At 42.0% G+C, this 23534-nt stretch overlaps 1 protein-coding gene across 1 annotated transcript in view; it reads left to right on the forward strand.

The window, feature by feature from the left end:
* Nucleotides 1–15631: 15631 nt before the first annotated feature.
* Gpr63 (G protein-coupled receptor 63) overlaps nt 15632–23534 on the forward strand; it is a 52450-nt gene continuing 44547 nt past the window's right edge. Inside the window, exon 1 of the mRNA XM_005361926.3 lies at nt 15632–18014. The gene's annotated coding sequence lies outside the window, so the exon portion shown is untranslated. The remainder of the gene's footprint in view (nt 18015–23534) is intronic.

The raw sequence follows: 23534 nt of genomic DNA on the forward strand, positions 1-23534 counted from the left end.
TGTTCATCTCCTGCATCTTGCTGAGACTCTTGCCTTTCTTCCTCCCAGCATTCTTTCTGCCCTGAAAATCCTGCTTAGCCATCAGCCAAACAGCTTTTAATTAACCAATGAGAGTAATACATATTTACAGTGTACAAAGATTGTTCCACAGCACTAATATTTCTTTCTCTCTAATTGGAATTGAACCCAGGGCCTTGCACAACTAAGTAAGCGCTTTACCTCGGAGCCAGAACCCAACTCTCTCTTTCTTTAATTCAGTTCCTACTATATTGTTCAGTTTGGCCTTGCACTTATTTCATGACTGAAACAATTCTTGAATTTGTGATCCTCCTGCCTCAGGCTCCCGAGTAGCTGAGATGACAGGTGTGCTAGTGCAGGCTTAGCTGATTTTGATAATCTTCCCAATTAATCATGGAAAAAATGGTCTATGTAGAGGGGGGATTGCTTGATATGCTGGAAAAAAAAAAACACCTCTAGTGTTTGGGAAGAAAGTCTAGACCTGGAGATTCCTTTTAATTCAATGCAGAGCTAACTCGTTCTGCTGATGTGTGATTATCTAGAGTGCACCCCACACTTCCCAATGTTCTTGGTATTTCCGATAAGTTGGTGAACCTTATTTATTCTCAGTGCTTATTTATGAACATGATTGCATTGGCCCATAATGAGGAAGAATTTAAAATAAATGTTTTGCTGTTAATGGACTGGAACAAAAGCTGTCTATTTTATAAAATTATTTTTTTATAAAACAATTATGTACATTTATAGTTTTTAATTTTTAACTTAATGAGACCATGTGGGGGGGCACATGAATGCCATGGTGTGCATGTAGAGGTCAGAGGACAGTTTTGGGGAGTTGTTTCTCACCTCCCACCTTTCTGTTTCAGGGCCACTCTTGTTTCAGCAATGCAGTGGACTCCAGGCTACCTGGTTCCCAGGATTCCTGCTGATTCTCCTATCTCCACTCTACTATGCCTGTAGGAGTGTTGGGATCATGGATGTGTGTCTTGGTGAAGCTGGGTCTTTTTAAAGACTTATTTATTTTTATTTCGTGTGCATTGGTGATTTGCCTGCCTGTTTGTGTGAGAATGTCACATCCCTTGGAACTGGAGTTACAGACAGCTGTGAGCTTCTATGTGTTTGCCGGGAATTGAACCTGGGTCCTCTGCAAGAGAAACCAGTACTCTTAACCACTGAGCCATCTCTCCAGCACTTTGATTTTTTTTTTAAATGAAGGTTTCGGGGATCAGATTAAGTCATTCATGGTGATTCACATAAAATTATGAAATTATCTCTTACATTCTAAGACACTGGAACTTTTGGTGAACCTCACAACCAAAGTTAGTAATACACCCTGAGGTCCCTCCTCTGAAAGCTGCTCCCGGAATGGAAGAGTGAAAATCACAGCTTCCAGAGGCAGGAAGCCAGCAGACAGACGAAGGCGGGAGAGGCTCCTGAGTGGTTGTTACTTCTTGGCTTCGGCTCTGCCCTTGAGCTGTTTTCTGTTTCTCACCACTAAAACGGTCTTAACTAGTGCTATAAGTAAGATGAAAAGCCACAAAGTCTTAAGCATGAAATTCGTGCCATGTCCTTAGCTGGGAGCAGTGTATTGCAGCTCTCAAATGCTGGGATTTGTTTCTGTCTCGTAGCTGTGTGTAGAATGTCCTTCAGTAACTGAACAGCTGGCACTTAACTGTGACATTTCTCAGGTCCCTCCCCCCTCCCCCTCAAATGGGAAGAGAGTGCTCAAAGTGTCTCCAGGAAGGTACCATTCTTTTGGCGTAGAGAAGATGGGTACCTCTGTGCCCACTCTTACCTTAAGCACTGGAACTTGATGCCATGAGTATAATATCAGGGGGTTTTCTAACGATGCACAAGGAGATTCTGTCTACTAAATCTTGTGTTTCGAATGCTCTAAGATCAACCAGAAACAGTGTATATATGAAGATATCACATGGTACACATAAGCTAATTTCTTGTTACCTAAAAAATAATAATTTAAAAAATAAAATGGAGATGGCTCCATTGGTGAAGTGCTTGACATGTGAAAATGAGGACTCGGGTTTAGATACTTAGCATCCATATACAGATCCAAGCTGAGAGATACGCATCTGTATTGGCAATGCTGGGAAAATGGAGACAGGTAGATCCATCCCTAGGGCTTTGTGGTCAGCCAGTCTAGCTGAACCTGTAAGCTTCTGGGTTATTGAGAAATTCTCAAGAAATCAGGCAGAGAGTGATAGAGGAATATACCTGACATTGACCTCTGGCTTCATGTATTTGTCTACACATAAATGCACAAACACACACATGCACACTCACACACATACACACACAAGAATATATGCATATGCATATGCCATATACATACCTGATAAAAAGAAAGAAAAAGAAACCAGAAGTAGAATGGAGGAAGAGGAGAATCCAGATTTGGTATAACTTTAAAAGACTTGATGAGGGTCTGGGGAGGAGGCTCTGTGCATTTAGGCACTTGCCAAGTAAGCATGAGAACCTAAATTCAAATCCCCAGAACTCATGTAAAACCTGGACACAGTAGCTAATGTCTGTTATCCTGGCATTCCTAAAGGAAATGGAAGGTGGAGATGAATGAATTCCGGGGATCTGGTTGGACAGCTAACCTGCATTTGTAACAGGTTGTAAACAACCACAAGGTGGATGTCCTCTGACCTCCATGGGAGCACTGTGGTCCCTGGGTACCTGCGTGTACACACAAGAACACACACATTCACACTCATACACACAAGATAAAAAAATAATGAGGAAAGAAGAAATAGTAGATGTACATGGGTAAAATATGAAGTCTTTTTTCAAAAGTCTATCAACTGTTAGAGAAGAGGCATGAGAAAGCATGAATAAGCTACCTGGATAGTTTGAGAGAGAGAAAGACTGAGGATGAAGGTTTTATGGAATGAATATGCTTGTGAGGGATGAACAAATATGAAACATAAGATTCTTCAACCAGTGAGGCAGAGTAGAAGCACTCAAGTTTGTTCTGCCAGACACTTCATGCTTCGTTTTACATTCTCTTTGCTGTACTAGAAATAAAAATGGAAACAATCCCTATTGGTATCCAAGAGTCTCAAAGGCCAGTCCTGATATGAAGGAGAAGGAAGCCTAGTTTTAAGATTTAGTTGCAGGGTACAGTGGGCCCTGAGGGCCAGTGAGAAACAGTGTCAGGCAGACCAGAGTTTGTGGAGAGGAGCCTCCTTGTATGGAAATGCTCTGGGAGCTTGGGGTTTCCCCAGCACAAGTGAGATGTTTGAGGAGGGAAGAGAAGAAGCTCTGAGCATCCAATTTTGATTTGGGGAAGAACTTTAAGATCCGCATGAAATAGAAGTAGTCTTCTGGAAGATTCCTACATCCTACCCAAACATACAGAAAGAAAATTTATGTCAAGGACTTGAAAAGTGAAAATAGCTGTAACATGAATGCCAGACGTGAAACTGGTGGTCTACTTCTGCACATAGAAAGTGTGGTTTCTGGTTTCTGATACAGGTCTGAAATGGAAAAAGGGATCTAATAGTGACCAAGAAGAGCTTCCTGACAGGAACAGAGCCGAAGAAAAGCCCTGGCTGAATTAGTGAGAACAAAGTGAGCTTTCTCTTCTGCAGGATGCAGTTTTATCCAGTGTTGACTTTGGTTCAAATACCAAAGTAGCATCTTCTCTTCCCCACCCCCACCAAACATGTTCTCTTACAAGGAAGCTCTGCTGGCTTTCTTCCCGATGGCTCAGCAAGTGCTCCTCCTTTTCTTAGCAGAAGTCAGCAGCAATACCAAGCAACAGAGATTATCCAGGCCATCCAGAGCTCATGCTTGTGGAAACAGGTGAAAAGGCTTCCAACTTGTCACTTGTCACTGAAAATTTTGTTTCAGAGAGGTTAGAAGTTGGTACATATGGGGGGATTTATGTAATAAGGTGGAATATCAGCACATTTGGTCACACATTTTGGGTATCTTTCCTTCCATGTAGTTTGAATATAGAAAACTCAGGTTTATATAAACCACTGACTTATTTCCTGTAGTCAGGAGTCTGAAATTTATAGGGAAATGTCTTTAGTTGAGACTCCTTTAAAAATATTTTATTTTATGTGTATGAATGGTTTGCCTAGATGTATATCTGTGCACTATGCAGTTACATGCAAACCCAAAGTGGGCACAGAGATAGAAGAGGATACTGAGTCCTTAGAACTGGAATTATAGACATTTTTGAACTGCCATGCAAGTATGGGGAACCAAACCTGGGTTTTCCAAAACAGAAGCAAATGCTCTTATCAGCTGAGCCATCTTTGCAGCTCCTATATGAGGCTCTTAGGAAAGTTGTGTGATAGTCACGCATTTAAACTTTAGATACACGATGATTATTTTCTCATAACAGATTCCTACATGTGGGACAATTTCTCTGGGTTAATTCCCAGATAAATTTCCTGAGTTATAGATTGGTAATGCCTTAAATCTGTGCTGGTCCAGGGAGGTTGGTTTGAGAAAGAGAGTTTTGTGTAGAGGTAGAAACAACAGAGGGCAGATCTGGACTTGATCTGGGCATATGATATAAGATGCTGAAAGCTTTGCAAAGTAAAAACAAATCCCAGGGCACAGCAGCACTGCTGTAGATACACAGTTGGGTCCCTGTCATTTATTAGATAAGACAAAGAAGAAGGAAGGAAAGACACTTGCCAAGTTGGTTTGATAGAAGTCTTTTTTTCCCTAGTGGTAAAAGGAGTACGTGCTCAACTGAACAAAGGCACCAAAATTATTTGTGTGTGTGTGTGTGTGTGTGTGTGTGTGTGTGTGTTTGTCAACATATATACTAGAGGGTTTTGGTTAGATTGTTCTCATCTTGACACAAGCTAGGATCATCTGGGAAGATGGAAAATCAATTGAGAAAATGCCTCCATCAGATTGGCTTGTAGGCAACTTTGTATGTCATTGTCTTGATTAATAATTGATGTGAAAGGGCCCAGCACACTGTGGGCAATGCCATTTCTGGGCAAGAGGTTCTGAGTTGCATAAGTGGACTGAGCAAGCCATGTGGAAGAATTCCAGTAAGCAGCACTTTTCCATGGTCTCAGTTCTGGTTCCTGCTTTCAGATTTTTGCTGTACTTGAGTTTCTGCCTTGGCTTCCCTCAGTGAGAGACTATGATCAGGGCATATAAACCAAATAAATTCTTTCCTCCCCTAGTTGTTTTTCATCAGTGTTTTATCATAGCAACAGAAATCATACTAGGGTGATGGAGTATACTATAGATACAGTTCATTATCCTCCTCACTGGGTAGTAAATCATTAGCCTTTCAATGTCTTTAAAAGTTCTCCAGAAACACAATTTAAAACAATTGCATAGGGGTGGAAGAGATGGCTCCGTGGTTAAGAGCATTGCCTGCTCTTCCAAAGGTCCTGAGTTCAATTTCCAGCAACTTCATGGTGGCTCATAACCACCTGTAATAAGGTCTGGTGCCCTCTCTGGACTGCAGGCATACACACAGACAGAATATTGTATATATAAATTAAATAAAACAACTGCATAAGTGATCAGAAGGATATAGTATAATTTATTTAAGGATTCTGGTTTATATTTTATACTATTGCATATCAACTGTAGGGTGTTGACCATGTTAGGCAAACTACTGATCTACATCCTCAACCTTTAATTTGCTCTTTTGAGCATTGTTTTAATGATGACAGTCACTGTACTTAGCCATAACTATACTTTTATTTCTTTTCTTATAACATATATCTAAATATGGCATTACTTAGGACAAAAGATGAACTCTGTTTTATGATTCTTCATTTATGTTTTAACTGAACTCTAGAGAATTGGTTCCAGTTCATGAATGAATGTCCATTTTCTTATTCTGAGAATTTCCTAAATTGTGTCTTCTAATATGCTTTGTGCCTTGAAGTTTAAATATAGCTATTATCTGAGTCTGGGGAGAAGGTTCAGCAGTTATGGGTGTATGCAGTTTTAGAGGAGGCCCCCAGGTGAGTATTATAACTATAACTCTTGCTTGATACTTGTTCTGTGTTACGAAATTTTACTATGTCAAAATTAAAAACTTCCTTTTTAATTAGATAGAAAAGGGGAGATGATGTGGGATGTTCTTCTGTATATGTGATACTTTTATTGGTTGATGAATAAAGTTGTTTTGACCAATGGACAGGCAAAATATAGCTAGTCAGGAAGTGTAAACAAAGATACAGGGAGATTGAACGTAGAGTCAGGGAGATGCCATGTAGCTACCCAAGAAGAGAGATGCCAACAGCAGCCAAAAAAAGAAAGATGCCAGAACAGAGGTAATGGCATGGTCATGTGGTGGTGCACAGATCAGTAGAAATGGATTAATTTATATGAGAGAGCTAGCCAATAAAAAGCCCAAACCATTGACTAAACAATTGTACTGATAATAAGCCTCAGAGTGGTTATTTCGTAAGTGCCTGCAGAGATCCAGTGGGTGGAGAGAAAACAGTTAAATGGGACCAGACTAGACAGAGAAGAGCCTTCTCTCTGCAGTTGAGCTCCCAAAATCCATGTCAGAGAGTTCATAACTGCCTGTAACTCTAGGGGATCTGATATTTTCTTCTGGCCTCCAATGACAGCTGAGCTCACACGCACACACCAATTCACTGAGACAAGCACATGCACATAATAAATAACAAAATAAACCTTTTAAAATTGTCATTGTTTTTATTTACACTTCTTTGAATAATACTGAGCTTGAATACACATTTCCTCTTCTACAAATACGTTTACTTTGCTTTTCTTATGAAGGCCTTAGTGTTTCATTAAGATACTGCATATCTTTATATTAAAGAGATTAAAAATTCATCCTATTAATGGTGCACATATATGTATTTCTATGCTAACAATGGAGCTCTGTGTGTGTGTGTAATATTTTGTGGAAATGGGGTTGTATCTTTCCCTGTTTGCCTCAGCCTCTAAAGTAGTTCAGAATACAGGCATACAAGAGGGTACTAGACTGCTGAAGTCTATTTTGTTCTATTCTCATGTCCTTGTGTTACACTCTTGTTAATTCTTGTTGAGGGCCAAGTCAAGTGTTCATTTCTTAAAGGCCTTTAAAGTCTCGGCAGTGGAACAAGGCATCTCCTTTCCACAAGCTCTCTGCATTGGGTCTTCTCTGCAGCACTTGCCTTCACTACTGCAGAGGAACAACTTCCTCTTTGGAAAGCAGCCATCTTGTTTTCCGCCCTTGGCTTTCTCTTTCAACACTCAGCACAGGGCTTTATACAAAAACGTGCTCAGTCAATGTTTGTTGTTAAATTGAACTCACTGTAATTTAATTTTCAAAGATGATAGATTCCTATTACTTTCCAATGACAAGCATGGAATAATTGACAAAAATCAGTTACAAACTGCATGAATAACAATAAAAATCGCACAATGAATTTTCCCTCACAGCCCAAGGTTTTATTTAGCAAAGACCGTAGAGATTTATGAGTCCTGTAATAGTTTGGTTGAAGTTAGTCACTCATGAGCCTTTCCTAAGCCATAACCTTGAGCCCATATAATTAAATTTCACTGGGAGAAATATATCAGAAAAAGTACGTTAAGTGACATGGTTATAAAAAAAGAGAAATATATATCAGACAGGAACACTTAATCATAACTTCTAATAGGATTAGAAATAAGAAAACAATAACCAGACAACAAAACATCCAGGAATATTGAGTTAAATTTACCAGGAGTAATTCTTGGTGAGAATAGCTTGTTTTATTTGTGCCTAGGTCCCTTAGGGTTACCTAATAAAGAGATAAACATAACCCATATATTGTTTTAGACATGTGTAATAGTTGACTACCGAAGAAGAATACAGATAGAAAAACACACCAATTAAAAAACTCAAGCTCCTTGATTTTCCTTGAGAAGTTGATCTGACATCCTGCTACCCAGTGCCTCGCATATCCCAGATACATTCTCTACCCACTGAGCTATATCTACAGTCTCAATATCCTGTTTTCAGATTTTATACAAATGTATTTCTGAATGGAGAGTCACAAATAGAGCTTGATGGCACTAATAGGTGTTGATTAATATATAGTGGAATAACTTGTTCTGTGTTCTCATTTATTTAACAAGGAATCACCTAGTGTCTGGTTGTAGTCACTCATCTGAACTGTCAGGAACACCCTCTGAAGTTGGTACCCTTGCTCTCTGTCAGGGAAATTATTTCAGAGCAAGAAGATTCTCCAAAACTTGGAATCCAAAAAGGACACCTTTTTGTAGGATGTGGATTTTGTTGTTGTTAGTTTTGTTTGTTTGTTTTTTAAAGCTTTAAAGTTCAAAGTGTGCAGCTTCAGCAGGAAGCAGAATGAATGGGTCTGGAGTAGGTGGGTCTTGTTCTGCCAAAAAGATGAAAGCTTATCTTGAGCAAGGGGTGCAATAGGGGTGTAGCTAGGTTCTGCCTCACCAGTCCTCATACCTTCTGACCTTACTCTCAGGAGCAAATGCTTTGTTGGTAGATAGGAGGGAACACATAGAGCGCTCTCCCTTCATCTGGGGGAGATCATGATGGAAAGACCACTCTTTTCAGTAAATGTCCACCTCCACTGTGCAGGTAGGTGTTACAGAAATAGTGGCAAAGGGCTGATGGGCCCAAGGGAGTGCTCATGGAAAGAGAATAGTTATGATCAAAGCATACATGCTACACTAGGATAATGACAGCAAAACCTGAAAACCGAAACGCTCTTTCTGGTGATCTGTTCAAACTCCAAATGAGTCAGTCTGACCCAGTAATGTAATTACTGGAACCAACTCAGGGCATTGAAGGCAGAGCCAAGATCAGATTAGCATCAGAGGCTTCTTCTCTTCTGGAATCTTCTTGTTATCTAATCATTCCTAACTGCCCAAGATCTTGTTTCTAAGCGTTGATCACAAACATTTTTTATAATTACATATTTTTGTGTAATTAAAATGTTTTATTGTGGTATATTGTAAACAAAGTTATTGGAAGAAAGAAACAAACAAAAAGCCAAGGGTCTAGGAAGAAAAGTGTCAAGCCTCAGTCCAGGTTTATCCTACACCTGTCCCAAACCACAAACTCAGCCATGCCAACTGTTTGAATGGCCTCAACTTTTTCCTTTTGATATTTATTACAAAATAAAATACTGATGTGTTAATTTCTTAATTTTCTGAGTTTGTATTTTACTTACGAATTTGATAGAAAATTTAGTTCATTACATCCACCGCTGCCTTTTTTTTTATGCCTCCCACACAATTCATTATTGATTATCATGACTCTTTCATTTCCATGCAGAACAGAGAGTGACAATCAGTGCTGGCCAACCAGGGCTGAGAAATCAGCAGTGATGAAGAAGAGCTCAGCATCACAGATGTGAAATCTCAGGGTCAGCGGGCAGAAGCTGGGGCCCAGAGGGGGCCAAGGGTGTATCTCACGCTAGCAGCCGAATTTGGTCATGTGTAAGAGTCATTTAGGTGGTACTTGTTTTAAAGGCATGAAGGAGTCAGAAAACTTGGTACTGTAAAGCAGGGCTAAAGTTCCTAAAGAAAGCCTGGAAGAAGCCATTAATGAAGGTGCTGTTTAGTTGCTATGGAGATACCCGTACTATGAGAGGACCACCAAGGACTGAAGCAGTTGTAGAGTAGACCTGGCCTGAGCCTGGAAGACCTGCTGTGTGGACTTTAGATGGCAAAGCTAGAGAAATAGAGCTGTTCTAAGGCCCTCTGGCCCCCAGAAGACTGTGAATATGCGGGACTGGCCTGAACCTAAGAAGGAGTTGAAGTAGGTCTAGAACCCTGGATTTTCTCATCCTGAGAACCACGGGAGTTTAGTCAATTCCCTGCCTTGTGTGGGCACCAACAGACCCAGCAGATAGACTTCCCTGGATGCAGGCGAGCCCGTTGCGTGTAGCAATTGATAAGCTCATGCGTTTCCAAGGCTACGAGGACTGGCTGCTGTTTATCTGACTGCTGAACCATCCCGGGCTGGACTTCCTTTCTTTTCTATATGACCTCATAAGGTTCCTTCCCCTGGCCGGTCCTTGCTGCTCCGCTGCTCCCGAGAATGCAAATGGAACAAACCCCATCCTGTGTTCTTGCTCCAGCCTATGACATACCATCAAATGGTTCCAACCGGTTATTCCTGGAAATAACAGTGCCCTGCTCTCTCCTGGTAAATGAGAGAGAGGTCCAGACACTGGATACTGAGTTGTTTACAGTGTTGGAGTTTGGTCTTGCTTGTTCAGATTGTGACTGTGTCATGGTTTTTCTTGGATTTGTTATGCCCAGGTCCATGAAGTCACCCAAAAACCAAGAAGGAGACCGATTCCCGTATGTAAAAGCAAAGAGCCTTTATTTTATGCAAGTTTGCAAACTCAGTCTCTCCATGTGTCCAACGTATTGGAATAATTGGAGAGCCCTGAGCTCTGTCAGAGTTGGGTTTTCATAGTAGTAAAGGTGGGGGTGAGGGATTTCTAAGGTTCAGAACCCCTAATTGGCTGGCATTTGCTGGGGTGTCCTGGTGAGAGTGTGCTATCTACATTGGTTGGAACATTAGGAATTTTTTTTTTGTGTGTGTGTGGCCTTTCCTGAAACCAGGTGTTGCCTTAGGGTAAACTACTGAGACTCAGGTCTCCCTCCATTAAACTTATTGATGGCTAAGTCCTACACTGGCAGGTGATAATGGCCGGAAGCTAAGAACTTCCTTTGGATGGTCTGTTCCTATTAAGCTTAATGATGGCTGTCTGAGCCCTACAGATTAAAAGTGTATTTAACTTTTATGATTTTACAGGCGCTCACAGTTGAGAGACTTTAGATGTTTTAAAGAGACTGAGTTTTTAAAGACTGGGAATTTTAAAGTTTGGAATATGTTTTATATTTGTGGTGATGGAGGAAGGTCATTGGTTAATTAAATAAAGAAGCTGCTTGCCCTGATAGGTTAAAACATAGGTGGGAGGAGTAAACAGAACAGAATGCTGGGAGGAAGAGGAAGTGAGCTCAGACTCAACAGCTCTCCTCTCAGGGGCAGACACCTCAGAGAGATGCCATCCTCCCCTCTCCCAGGCAGACACACGCGATGAAGCTCTGACCCAGGATGGACGTAGGCTAGAATCTTCCCGGTAAGAGCGGTGCTCACAGATTATTAGAGATGGGTTGATCGGGATATCAGAATTAGCTAGTAAGGGCTAGAGCTAAAGGGCCAAGCAGTGTTTAAATGAATACAATTTGTGTGTTGTTATTTCGGGGCATAAGCTAGCAGGCGGCCCAGGGTGCTGGGGACGCAGCCCCGCCACTCCTATTACCACATTTGTGGTATTGATATTAGTATGACAACTGAGAGACAACAAGAAAGACAAGATAATGGTTTAAAAGTGGTGTATTTGTGTGTCAAGAAGAACCTAAATATTCATAGCCAGATTAATTAAAGCAAGCTTTTTTGTTTTACTACACAGGCTGCCTCTCCCTAAGATGGGGGTTCAAAAGATCAGAATTGGATGTGGGGAAGGTAAGGGCTTTTATGGTTCAGGTGTATGGAGTTCCTAATGGTGGACTTGGCAGGCAAATAGGTGGGGTTCCAGAAGTAGAACATAACAAGGTGGTTATAGCAAGGAAGTCATAGTGATCCTTTGAAACAAAGGTAGGGTTGGATGTAAGATGGCCATGGTTACAAAGCAGTTATAACTTTTTAAAAACAAAAATATAATTGTCATTTTCTGGAATAGGCAGTAGAGACTGTAGTTAATGTTACAGGTGGAACATAGGCCAATCTTTGAGAAACAGGTTAATCATAAACAGGAATGAACCTAGTATGTCTTTACTATAAGATGGCTTTCAAACCCAAAAAGCAGGCTGGTTCATCAACTGGATTTAAAATTTTAAGTTTTCTCCCTTGTTTTAGTTGCTATATCTCTTTAGATATATTTGAAATTGTGTTGTTATTATTATTGTTCCTGAACCAAAGATCAACTCAGCCTGGATTTACATTGACAAAATTACCAGGGGTTCTAGATTATGGCATCTTAGATAAATTGTATTTGATGGATTTTCTCCTATTCTAATGCAAAGGGACTGTCTTTATAGGGGGAAGTGGGTTAGTCATTGTGGTGGATTGACTGAGAAATGTCCCTTGTGGGAACCTGTGTCAGAAGCTGTGAACGTACTGTGAAGTATGGATGGGACTAGTGCAGAATGTTCTTCCCATAAAGTGGGTTTCTAGAAAGAATTGCTTAAGCTATGGCAAATGGATGCACTTGAAAGCAAGGGCATAAAGGGAATTTCCTGCCATGTTCACATTATCTCAGTGGGATGGACAAAGCCTGGGCAGAATATTCTTGGTTCTTTTTCACATAGCCAAGATGACAAGACATAATATGCGATATATTCCCTCTATTCCCTCACCGTACTTCTATTTGCTTAAGCTAACTGGAAACATCACTTTGTGTTTTGATTTCTTTAATAATAAAGATGAGAAGTGCTTTTTTTTTTTTTAATATTTTTGAGCACAGAAGCCTCGAGTCCCTGGTTATTTCACTCAGATCTTTGGCATTTGCTTCAGTCTGTGAAGATTTGGCCCAGCTGGCTGGAGCAGGTTCACAGCCTCTCATAGGCTCCTGTGTTTGAATACCTCGCTCTAGCGCTGTATGGGGAGGTTAAGAAACTGTTAGGAGGTACAACCTTTGTGGAAGGAGGACCCAGCCCACATCCAGTTTGCCCTCTCCGCTTCTGCTCTGCAGGTGAGGTGTGAACTCTCAGCTTGCTGCAGCAGCACGGACTCTCCCTTTGAATCCAAAATAAACATTGCTTCTAAAACTGTTTCTGGTTGTGGTGTTTAATCCCAGCAACAGAAAAGTAACTGATGCGGTTATGCACACTTCAGAGGAATTAATGAATAAAAAAAAAATCGCAGAAAAGCGTGCCAGTGCTATATTTAGAAGGGGCTGTATGTAGGTATGAACATTATATTTATAGTCAGGATCTAAATAGCTCAAAGTTAATGAGTGATTTTTTTTTTTTCTATCCAGAGCATGGATTTTCAAGACCACTTGTTCTAGGTTTTCTTCTCTTCCCGAGGAACTTTTGGTGGTCTTTTCCTTCCCTATTAACTCCTCCCGAGATCCTTATAGTCCTCGTGGAAAGCACAGATGAGATTTTGATAGGATTCCTGCTGTGTTCCCGGCTGAGCTAAAGCACATGCAGTTTGAACCCCAGTTGAGGATGTTTCTGGGGCAATGAAGAGCAGAAGGCAGTTAGACGTCTACCACCTGCCTGCCATGCACTGGCTCAGAAAGAGAGAGATCATTCAAGACTCGAGAAAGGAGGAAGGAGCACACACAATCACGCTCCTCAGTTCCAGGTGAGTTCTGCCGTGTGAACATCCTGGGGGCTCAGCCATGCTAGAATCTGAATCTCCAGGGAGCTCCTGCTTTACCTCTGTCCAGCATCACTGACGGTGGGCCCCAGGTGCTAATTTTAATAAGGTTTCAGGTGATTCCAATGCATAGGCAGTGTTGAACATTCTCAAGTTAGTTTGTATTTAGAACAACCATTTATAGGCCTTACCATGTGTACCTGGCTACACTATAAATGCACATATGGAGATTTTCTTTTTCTTCCTTTAAGACAGGGGCTGTCTTAGAACTCATGATCCTTCTGCATCAGTCTTCTGATTGCCAGGATAACAGTGATATGTGCTGCTCCCTTACCCAGTGAGAAACTGATTCCTGGAAAGGCCCTGTTTGCTTAATATCTTACCACAAAATTTGTTTCATATATTTGGTTTCAGAGACAAGAGTTTTGAATTTATTTCTAACATGACTGAAAATAAGACAGAATTTTACATAATCCCAAACATACATTATAGAAAGTACTAAAAAATAATATTTTTAAAAAATAATAAATAGGCAGGCTGTGGTGGGGCATGTCTTTAATGCCAGCACTAGGGAGGCAGAAGAAGGTGGATGTCTCTGAGTTCAAGGCTAGCATGGTCTACAGAGTGAGTTCCAGGACAACCAGTGCTACAAGGAGAGACCCTGTCTCAGAAAAAAAAATTAAAAATAAATATTTAGACAGATAGATGATTATAGATATATATATATTTAAAAATAGAATATAGGTTTTTATCTTGTCTAAAGCAATAATAGTGGAGTCTACAGGTCCTCCCTTGTGGCAGAGCACCTGCTAAGCACATACAATATTCTAGGTGACATTACCAGAGCACCTGCTAAGCACATACAATATACTAGGTGAGATTACCAGCCTGTGGTCTGCCCCAACACAAACAGAAAATGACGGTGGTTTATCTCCAGTGAAACGATTTCAGGACGATTAGAGACATTTTTCTAAGCCAGGAAAACCCAGGGCTCTTTTCTACTCCAACAAATTGCAATATCTTTTCCCCATCAAGATCTTCTCATTTTATTCTCTGACTTAGGCCCTTCCTTTTGCCTTTGTAAGTCTTTAAAGTCGTTGATAAAAAAAAAATGGACCAACCAAACAAAAAGCATTTCCAATGGGGCTGGAGAGATGGCTTAGTGGTTAAATGTCATTGACTGCTCTTCCAGAGGACCTGGGTTCAATTCCCAGCACCCACGTGGCATCTAACAACTGTCTATAATTGCAAGATCTGACACCCTCACACAGACATACATGCAGGCAAATACACCAATGCCCATAAAATGTAAATAAAAGCATTTCCAAGATTATTCCCACTTATGTTGTTATTTTGATACTTATCCCATGGACCTTATTACACACGTGTGAATGTGTCTGAGTGTGTGCACACATGTGGATGTCTATGGAGTAGGGAGGCCTCTACATCATTCTCCACCTTATTGCTGAGATAGGCTGTCCTACTGAACCTGGAGCTCCCTGCTCCAGTTAGAGCGGCTGACTGGCAAGTTCCAGGGGTCCTCCCATCTCTGCTCTCCAGGCTGGAATTCTAGGCTCATCCTGCCATGCCTGGCTTTTGTGTGGGTGCTGATGAGCCTGTATGCATGGCAAGAGCTTTGCTGGTGGAGCCATCTTGCCTCCCGCATCATCGGTTTTTACATCAAATCACATGATACATTGTAATGCCCGGTAATTGGTTTATGCCTTGGAGGGTTATGTCTCCTTAACGCAATTTAATTTCGTTAGGACTGTGATCACAATTTACATTACTGCTTCTTGACATTTGGAAGGAAGACACAACTGATATCAAGAACAGTCGTGTGGCCCCAAACAAGCCGGCTGTTGAGATCTTTTTTATTTCTTAAGTGAAAGGGAAGTTTTTGGTTACCCTAAAGTACCTTCTAGATTTATAGATGTGATATGTAAAGAATTTTACAATATTTACAAATAGAAATGGTTTAGGTCTGTGAAGAATAGAAAGTTTCGTGTGTGGAAAGAAACAAGTGGAAGCTGACATCTTAATTTTATGACGTTCTGTGTGTGAATGAGTGTGGGTTCATTCGTGCTGTGACATCTGTATGATGGACAGAGAACAATTTCCTGGGAGTTGGTTCTACCATCAGCCCTGGGGACCAAACTGAGGTCAGCAGGCTTGTGTGGCAATCACTTCTTCCCACCATCTCCCCAACCTGGAAGCAGGCATTTGGGGTAGGAAAGCATCAACTCCTCCATTCTAGCCCTGAAAAGATGGAATAGTTATTAAGGCATAAAAATGAAGTTGGGCCCTGTGTCCTTGGGACACTGAAAATGTGGTTATTTGTAGACTTTATTCTTTCCAGTTAATGACTATAAACTTACAAAGAATTTCTATAGACTGCTGTGTAGTAGAATCGATGACATAAAAATACAAGGCCTAACAATTAATATAGGTTGGGATGAATGTTGGCAAAGGGACCATAGGTTAGGGAAAAAAATAACCAAATAAAACGCATCAGATAAAGTTTGTCCACAGTTGGTTACACATCACTGAGGAGGTTTCCAGTGGCTACTGAGGACACAGCTACCCAGTTCAGAAACTTGTGCCTCCAGGACCATAAATATTCTTGCTCTTCCCATCTTAAGAGTATTGGTAAAGGACACACGTGGGCCATCTGTACCTGTGGCGGTACATGCAGGTGCTGGACAAAGAGCATTGCAGTGGGTATCTGTTCATCTAGTCGATGTACTTAACCTTTGCGCAGCAACACTTTAATTTTCCTTTAGGGATCATCCTCAGCTCAGTCCATGTGGGTTGTATATACGGAAACTGGTTTACCACGGCTTGACATAGTCGTCGTTCTTGTTTTGTTTGTTTGTTTTCAGACACAGGTAAAGGACCCCTGCCCGGCAGGGTACTTTCCATCTTGTGGTTCCAATGGCTACTTCAGAGGTAAGCCCGGGATCCCAGTGGTCCAGTGCACCTCAGCCTGCTCACGTGTTGAAGACAACAGCTGTTAAGGATGGTGGAAGTACATCTGGAGTCACAATTCTCATTCCTGCTTAGAAAAAATAGAACCAGTACCATAAAAGCACAGGCAAGATGTGAAGAAAAACTGTGTCTTAGAGTCACCCTTGAAACAGCTGAAGGAAATTGTTTAAAAAAGGAAATTTGAAAAGATCTCTTTTTTTTTCTGACTAGGTCACTTATTAGTCTTTATAAACATATGAGTCAATAAATTCCACTCTGTATGTAGTTAAGTCACTGTGAATTAAGTCCTTGCTATTATGTCCGACTAGTCTGACTATTTTCTGGTGGTATTCTCTTTACTCCCGCTGCATGCTAGCCTCCTTCAATGCCGTTTACAAAACATGGAGCTTAGGTCCTCTCCTTCTGGTAACAAAAACTGCATCCACCTCTTGCCAACAGTATTTGCACACACACTACAGTGTCCCGAAGGAAGAACTGAGTTGATTGAGGTCAGGGCTATATGGCACAAGCTCCTTTGAATTAGAAAATGTCTCTCACTTCTTCAGAGTCCTTCGCTGGGACTGATGCTTTGGAGCCCATGTTGTATCATAACCCCTAATTACCTCATAGTTATTGCCCACCTCGGAGTGGTCTCACAGGAGTGAGAATCAAGAGGCGGGAGAGCAGCTTTCTATGAATGGTCCCGCATGCTGGTCTGCTGTGTGGTCAGGGCTAATGCTGATGTCCTGAGTGTTCAGGGCCTTCCACTGAGCCTCTCGCCACAAATGTTGACGATGGTTAGGAAATCAGTTTCATCTCTCACGTGGACGCCACATATCAAAAGCACCGTTATTGAAATTTGAAGATGAAATCTTTCCTTTAAAGGAAAGGCTAGTTGATCATGAAAGCCAGTGGTTCTGCCTTTGCAGTTGGAGGCCACCTGGTAAGTGGCTGTGGAAAGAACAGAGCACAAGTGAAGGCATGTTTGCCACTGTACTGCAAGACTCCTTCCTTCAGCGGTCCAGGTCCAAGCCGGTCTTCAGTTTGAAGCGCTCTAGGTTGAGACGCTCATCATAATGTTGGAGATGAAGAAGCAGCATCAGGAAGACTGTACACTCAGTGGAGGAAAATAGTCCCACAGAGCCATGATTTTTAATTGGCAAACGTGACCCAGAGATGGAGTGTTTGGTCAAGACTTTAACAGAGTGTTGGCAGCTCAAGCAAATGCGGGGTTCCCTAGGCGGCCAAGTAGAGGCTAGGCGCCCTCCATGTAGGCTCTGAACACTTACTCCCTTAAATTACTCTTGCCCAGGAGCATAGAGGGAGGTGGTCTGGGGTCCTGGAGCAGGAGGAGTCTGAGCTTAGGTTGCTGTGGCCTCCCGGGATCCCGTCTGTGCTGCCCCCTCCCCCTTTCCTTGCCTCCTCCCCACTCCTCTCTGCTCCCTTACCTCGCGGCCTAACCAGCAGCGGGCGCCTTTAAGAGCAAGCGCTGAGTACCCGGGGGCGGGAGCCGTCGGCAGCCGGCAAGGCGGAGGCACTGCCGGGCGATGCCCCGACTCTCCGCCGCCGCCTCGGCCTCCTCCTGCGCCAGGGGCTCGGAGCCGCGGAGCTGCGCTGCGATGTCCGCAAAGTTCCAGGAGGCAGCGGCCGGTATCTCTCTGCGCTCCCGCCGCGGCGCCTTTTGTGCGAGGTGCGAGCGCGTCCCGGGTGGGCGGACGGGCGGGCGGAGAGCGGGTGGACCGGTGGCGCGGAGCGCGGCTCTCCCGGGTCCTCGCGACTGCACCCGGTTGACTCGGCAGCCAGCGCCCCGGAGAGGCTCCCGGCGGGGCCACGGCTTGCCGGGGGCGGCCCGATGCTCGGCGCTGCTCCGGGCCTCCTTGATGCCGGGTGCTCCCGCCGGGGCCCCGCCGAGCACAGCCTCGCGGAAGGCTGGGACCCTCGGGAACTTTCCCGCTCTAGGCTCTCGGTTCTGGGCTAAGACTCAGCATGTTCGCTGGCGTGCTTTAAACAGCTCAGCAGCACAGCTTTATGAGAAATCTTCCCCAGGGCTGGCTCAATTTTCAAAGTGATCATTTAGTCTTTGATGAAATATTTAGACAGTCTAGAATACTTAGGAAATACGGGCATCCGCCTTAGGATACACTTTTCCTCGGTGAGGTGGGGGGGTGAGGTTTAGCGGTATCTTTTAAAAACTGAATTTTCTTTGTTTATCGACCAGTTGTCTTTTGACCAAGTCTTTGATTAAGAATGCTCCAACTTCTTAAGGATTTTTAGGAGTAATGTTTCTAAGAATGGCAAACAAAACCCGGTTTATTGCCTAATATGACTTTACTTCAGACAGTTTTGCCCATGGAGGAGGTAAGTAGCCATTTGATAAAATCTGATAGAAAGTTCATTTACTACACGCATGGTCTTTCTCCACGTGTCCCGTATGTGAAAGAAGCCCCACATGCTCACCTTCTGGACTCGCTATCCTCCTGTGTGCTGTGTTCTCCAGTTACTGAGGTGAGCTGATGGTGTCCTGGGAAAATCAAAAGTGCTGACAGAATTGTGAGCTGTGTTGCATGGTACCACGTAGCCCACATTTTGGTGACACAAGCGACTACATTACCTAATTCACTTTGAACAATAAAAATAAAACGCCGGCACTTCCAGAAAGTATCCTGAAGTGTTTAAAGTAAGTTCATTGGCATGTGTTTCCTAGACAGGTTTTTTTTTTTTTTTTTTTTGGTTTTTCGAGACAGGGTTTCTCTGTGGTTTTGGAGCCTGTCCTGGAACTAGCTCTTGTAGACCAGGTTGGCCTCGAACTCACAGAGATCCACCTGCCTCTGCCTCCCGAGTGCTGGGATTAAAGGCATGGGCCACCACTGCCCGGCTTCCTAGACAGTTTTGTGGAGGAAGATACTTGCTACTCATGTAATCACCATAGCGGAGGAAGTGCCTTATCGGTAACTTGGAAGTTTTGAAATGACAGAAATAGCCACGGATACTTGACAAAAAAATGGGAACATTGATTTTTGTCTTGGATGTGACTTTGTGGTTATATATACCGGAACTGAAGCGTAACACAATATTTTAAGTGTTTTCTTGTATTTTTCAGTCAACATTCTTGGAGAAAAATTTCCAGATGACAGTCACACCCTTTAAACCTTAACTCTGGCCACAATTGTCCCGTTAGGTGGTTGGACTCTAGGCAAGATGGTAAGAATTGATATTAAAGATGGCTGTGACTGAGTTCCTAGAATTATACTTACTAGTGTGACTGCTTTGAGAATTGTATAGGTGTCTTTGACTTGAGACATACATTTTATGAGGATTCTTTTTGAGACCTGTTCTCTGTATACATATGTATCCATAGGGATTTATGTAGGCGTTATAATGATGTCAGACACATGAATGACATCTATCTCTGTCGTCTGGTCACAGGGAAGCGAGCGAGGGTCGCAATGATGCATGTCCACTAAGAACAGTAGATGTAATTGACTAGAAGCTAAATATAGTTCTTTCAGGGTGTGTTAGCTTTGACCATTTTAGCCAAAGAATACTCTTTTCTAGCACTTACCTGAATGAACTCTTATGCTTGGACCAGCATGCCCTATACCAGTGATCTTAAACACACATTTATCTATTAACATGATCCCACCACTGGGTGATTGAGTCAGGCATTTCTCTGCTTCAAAAATTTGCCATTAGTAGGTAGGTTATATTTAGATAAAACTTAGTTCGTCAAGATGGTGTTTAGTTTTGTTTTTGTTTTTTTAAAGCACATCAGAAATGACCGCTGGTGATGCTTCAGAAGCTGGGAACTTAGAAAGCTGACCTCAGAGGCAAACCTGAGGGGCGTTCTGTGTTCTTCTTTGTGAAAGCATCTTAAATGTTGATGGTCTTTGCTGTTTGATTTGACAGTGGGCCACTGATGGTTGGGCAGACTGTACCCATAATACAATGCTGTGGTCATGTTTAAGGGTAACAAGATCTTCCTCTTTTGGAGTACTTCTAGAAATCACTTCCCACAACTGATGCTTCAGAATTTCAGCATCTGCATGAACATTAGAGGTGGAAGCAATAACCCATTAGAGGGTTTTTATTTTTGTCTTAATTTGCTAGGTACTTGGGAAATCCGTTTGCATTTACTGTAAATGTTGTTTACATTGTTGCAAGTGGCATTCATCATAACCTCCCCTTCCTCTGCTTTTGACAAGCAAGATTCCCGTGAGTTCTTAGTGTTTTCTTGAGATACATTTAAAAGTCCCACAAAATTTACATTATGTCTCTTTACCTTAAGAAACTCACATTTGAAACGTTTGCCTAGGAAGGTTCACAGCTGTTTGACACTGACTGGATCTTGGTCAGTTACCGTTTAAGTTGCTTGGGGAATCTCGGTTTTAAGGTCAGATGTGTCTTTGATTTGAAATGGATGATGCACAAACCCAGTACTTTTGCAACCACAAAACATGGGGAACATTCCACATAATTCGCAGTGTGGGCAGCCCAGCATGCTTTAGTGTTTAGTCGGCTTAAGGCGGCATGTCATGATTGTAAAAAAAAAAAAAAAAATGGTTTCTCAAGTTGACAGCAGGCTGCTTCTGTCTTTGAGCTTGGCACATAGGATCAAATGCCTTTGCCTCTACACAGATCGATGAAGACCAAGCTGATGAATGAATTTCCGTGCATTTCTGTCTGTGCGACAGAAGGTTTAGGAAGCTAAAGAACGAAACTCTAGTACACTGGAAAGTTCATGATCATTGCACATGTAAGGAGCACATAGGAAAGATTTTAATATAGCTCCATGGGTTTGGGGAGGAGTGTGTGTGTTTGCTATTAAGAGGGTAACTGCTGGTCACCTATTGAAATTAATAGGCCCAGCTGAGATTAAGAAGGTAACCAGCCAGATCCTGTATCAAACATTGCTGATTGATTCGTAACTAATTTCCAGTTGAAACTCTTCTTATTGTTTTATTGTTTGTTTTACATACTGTTTGGGGAGTTTTGACCAAAGGTTATTGGCTAACTTTTTACTTGACCAGATGAGCTCAGTCTGTATCTAAAGCACTGGGAGAAATCCACCTTGGGGAGGAGGTCGGAAGAGGCAGACATCATTCTGCATGGTGGTGGTGACCTCCTGAATGGAGGCACCCTCATCGTGTCCTACTTCTCTAAAGGAAAAAAAAAAGCTTAGGAGATTTTAGAGAAAGATAATCAACAGGGATTTAAAAATGCCTACCGTTTGGATGATAGTTAGGTTTTGACTGGCAATGATGTGAGAATCAATCAACTTGTGTGCTAGATATTTATTTAGTTCTGCGTCTAGGCTGCAGGTGTCTGCTGCAGTTCTTTGCTCTCCTGTGGCATCCCTGGAAGGATGCAGGTACAAAGAGGTTTAAGGTTGGGAGGGTCATGGTATCCACTACCTTCCAGAGGTAAATGTTTGCCTGTATGTGCATAATATAAACCATTCTTTCCATCAGTTTAGCTTGTCTCCATTTTCACCCAGGCAAGGAGGGGAGCATTTTGCTTGCTCCATTTTGATTAAACCCACACAAACTCAAACGCCATCTAAAATCTTACTAGTGAGAGTCCAGTCCTGAGTTTTCAGTTCCTTGTCTCTTTGCATTGTCCAATTCTTTCCTGATGTGTTAGTCTTAATCCCCAGACCATCTGTTAGTGTTCGTCACAGCTGTAAAATGTTATCTTCAAAGGAAATACAGCAGTTGATAGTGTGCAGCAAGAATGGTTTCCTCTTGTCAACTTCAGTCACCTTTACTTCATTCATGCTTGGCTACTGTAGGTTTACACACTCTGAGGCACACATAACTGCTCTGAGATTAAATGAACATTGCTTATTATATGGTCATCTTTAAAACTTAAAGATTGTTTCTCTTACCTATGATAACCAGCGCTTTGGGCTCTTAACTTTGAATATAAGTTTGTAAGATTTAGATGCACGGAACTTAGCTTTGAGTTGTGCCTGCACGTGTAGACCTATATTTTATCCATGATTATATTAATCCTTCTTCGCTCTGACAATAACATTAAACTATAGATAAGTGTCATATTGGTTATTTATCTTTTAAAATGTGTTTATTTCAGTAACAGAACAAGAGATGCAAAATGGGCATGGGCAGGAAAAGAACATGAGTGAGTTCCTGCCTCACGCTCAGAACTGAAATTGTCTTTAATCATCCAACGTGACTCTAAGGGGTCCATCATTGCTGCACTTTCCATGCTCATCCCTTAGTTTTAGAATTTGGCATCAGCTGTGGAAGGTGAGCAGCACCCCATATCATTTTCTGGACCAGTTGTTTCCTTCCACTTTACAACAGGTGGTTCTTTCTTTGTCTGAGTCAAACAGTCAAACGTTCAAACTTAGTTTACTGTTTTCTTCCAAGCTGGTGTTTTTTCATGGCTTTGCACTTAAAAACAAGGTGTTTTGTTTGTCTGTTCATTTTGCTTTTTTAAAAATTGCTTTGATGAATATTGTTTACCTCTTTCTTTACTATCATGAAGAACTGTGTTTGGATTAGTAAGACTTTTTGTTGCTGGGACAAAGACCTAATAAAAATGGCTTAATCGAAGGAAGGTTTATTTTGTTCATGGTTTCAGGAGTTCTAGTCCAAGGTCACTGTCTCTATTTATTGCATTAAGCTTAAAGGGAGGGGAACCTCATGGTGTAATGAGCCTTTGGAGGAAGAGGCAGCTGTTACCGCATGGAAGCCAGGAAGCAGAGAGAGAGAGAGAGAGAGAGAGAGAGAGAGAGAGACAGAGAGACAGAGAAAAGCCAGCAAAAAGATACCATCCTCAAGAACTTTATCCCAGTGACTTGCTTCTTCCAAGTAGGTCTCATCTTCAGAGTTTTCAGTACCCCAGTATGGGCGTAAAGAAGTGACTGCATCAGTGGGCTTATCCATTGATTAGGTAATGGCTTTTAAGATCTACTCTGTCTGAATGATGAGAGAGACCAGATTTAGTAGCTGGTAACCAGCCTGTAACATAGGAATGTTGGGGGCAGCACTTCGTATCCAAACTACAGCAGTGTCTTTGTATGTTGGCATGAATGTAATAGACATAGGCAGACTGGACAGGTTCATTTTTTTTCATTTTTTCTACAAAGAGCATTATTTATGATTTTGCTTCATCCTAAAATAGTTCATTTCTTATTTTTGTTTATTTGGCACTTTATATTAGTTTAACTACATGAATGTGTATCTTG

This window comes from Microtus ochrogaster, linkage group LG5 (genome assembly GCF_000317375.1).
Source record: "Microtus ochrogaster isolate Prairie Vole_2 linkage group LG5, MicOch1.0, whole genome shotgun sequence".
In the NCBI taxonomy this organism is placed as follows: domain Eukaryota; kingdom Metazoa; phylum Chordata; class Mammalia; order Rodentia; family Cricetidae; genus Microtus; species Microtus ochrogaster.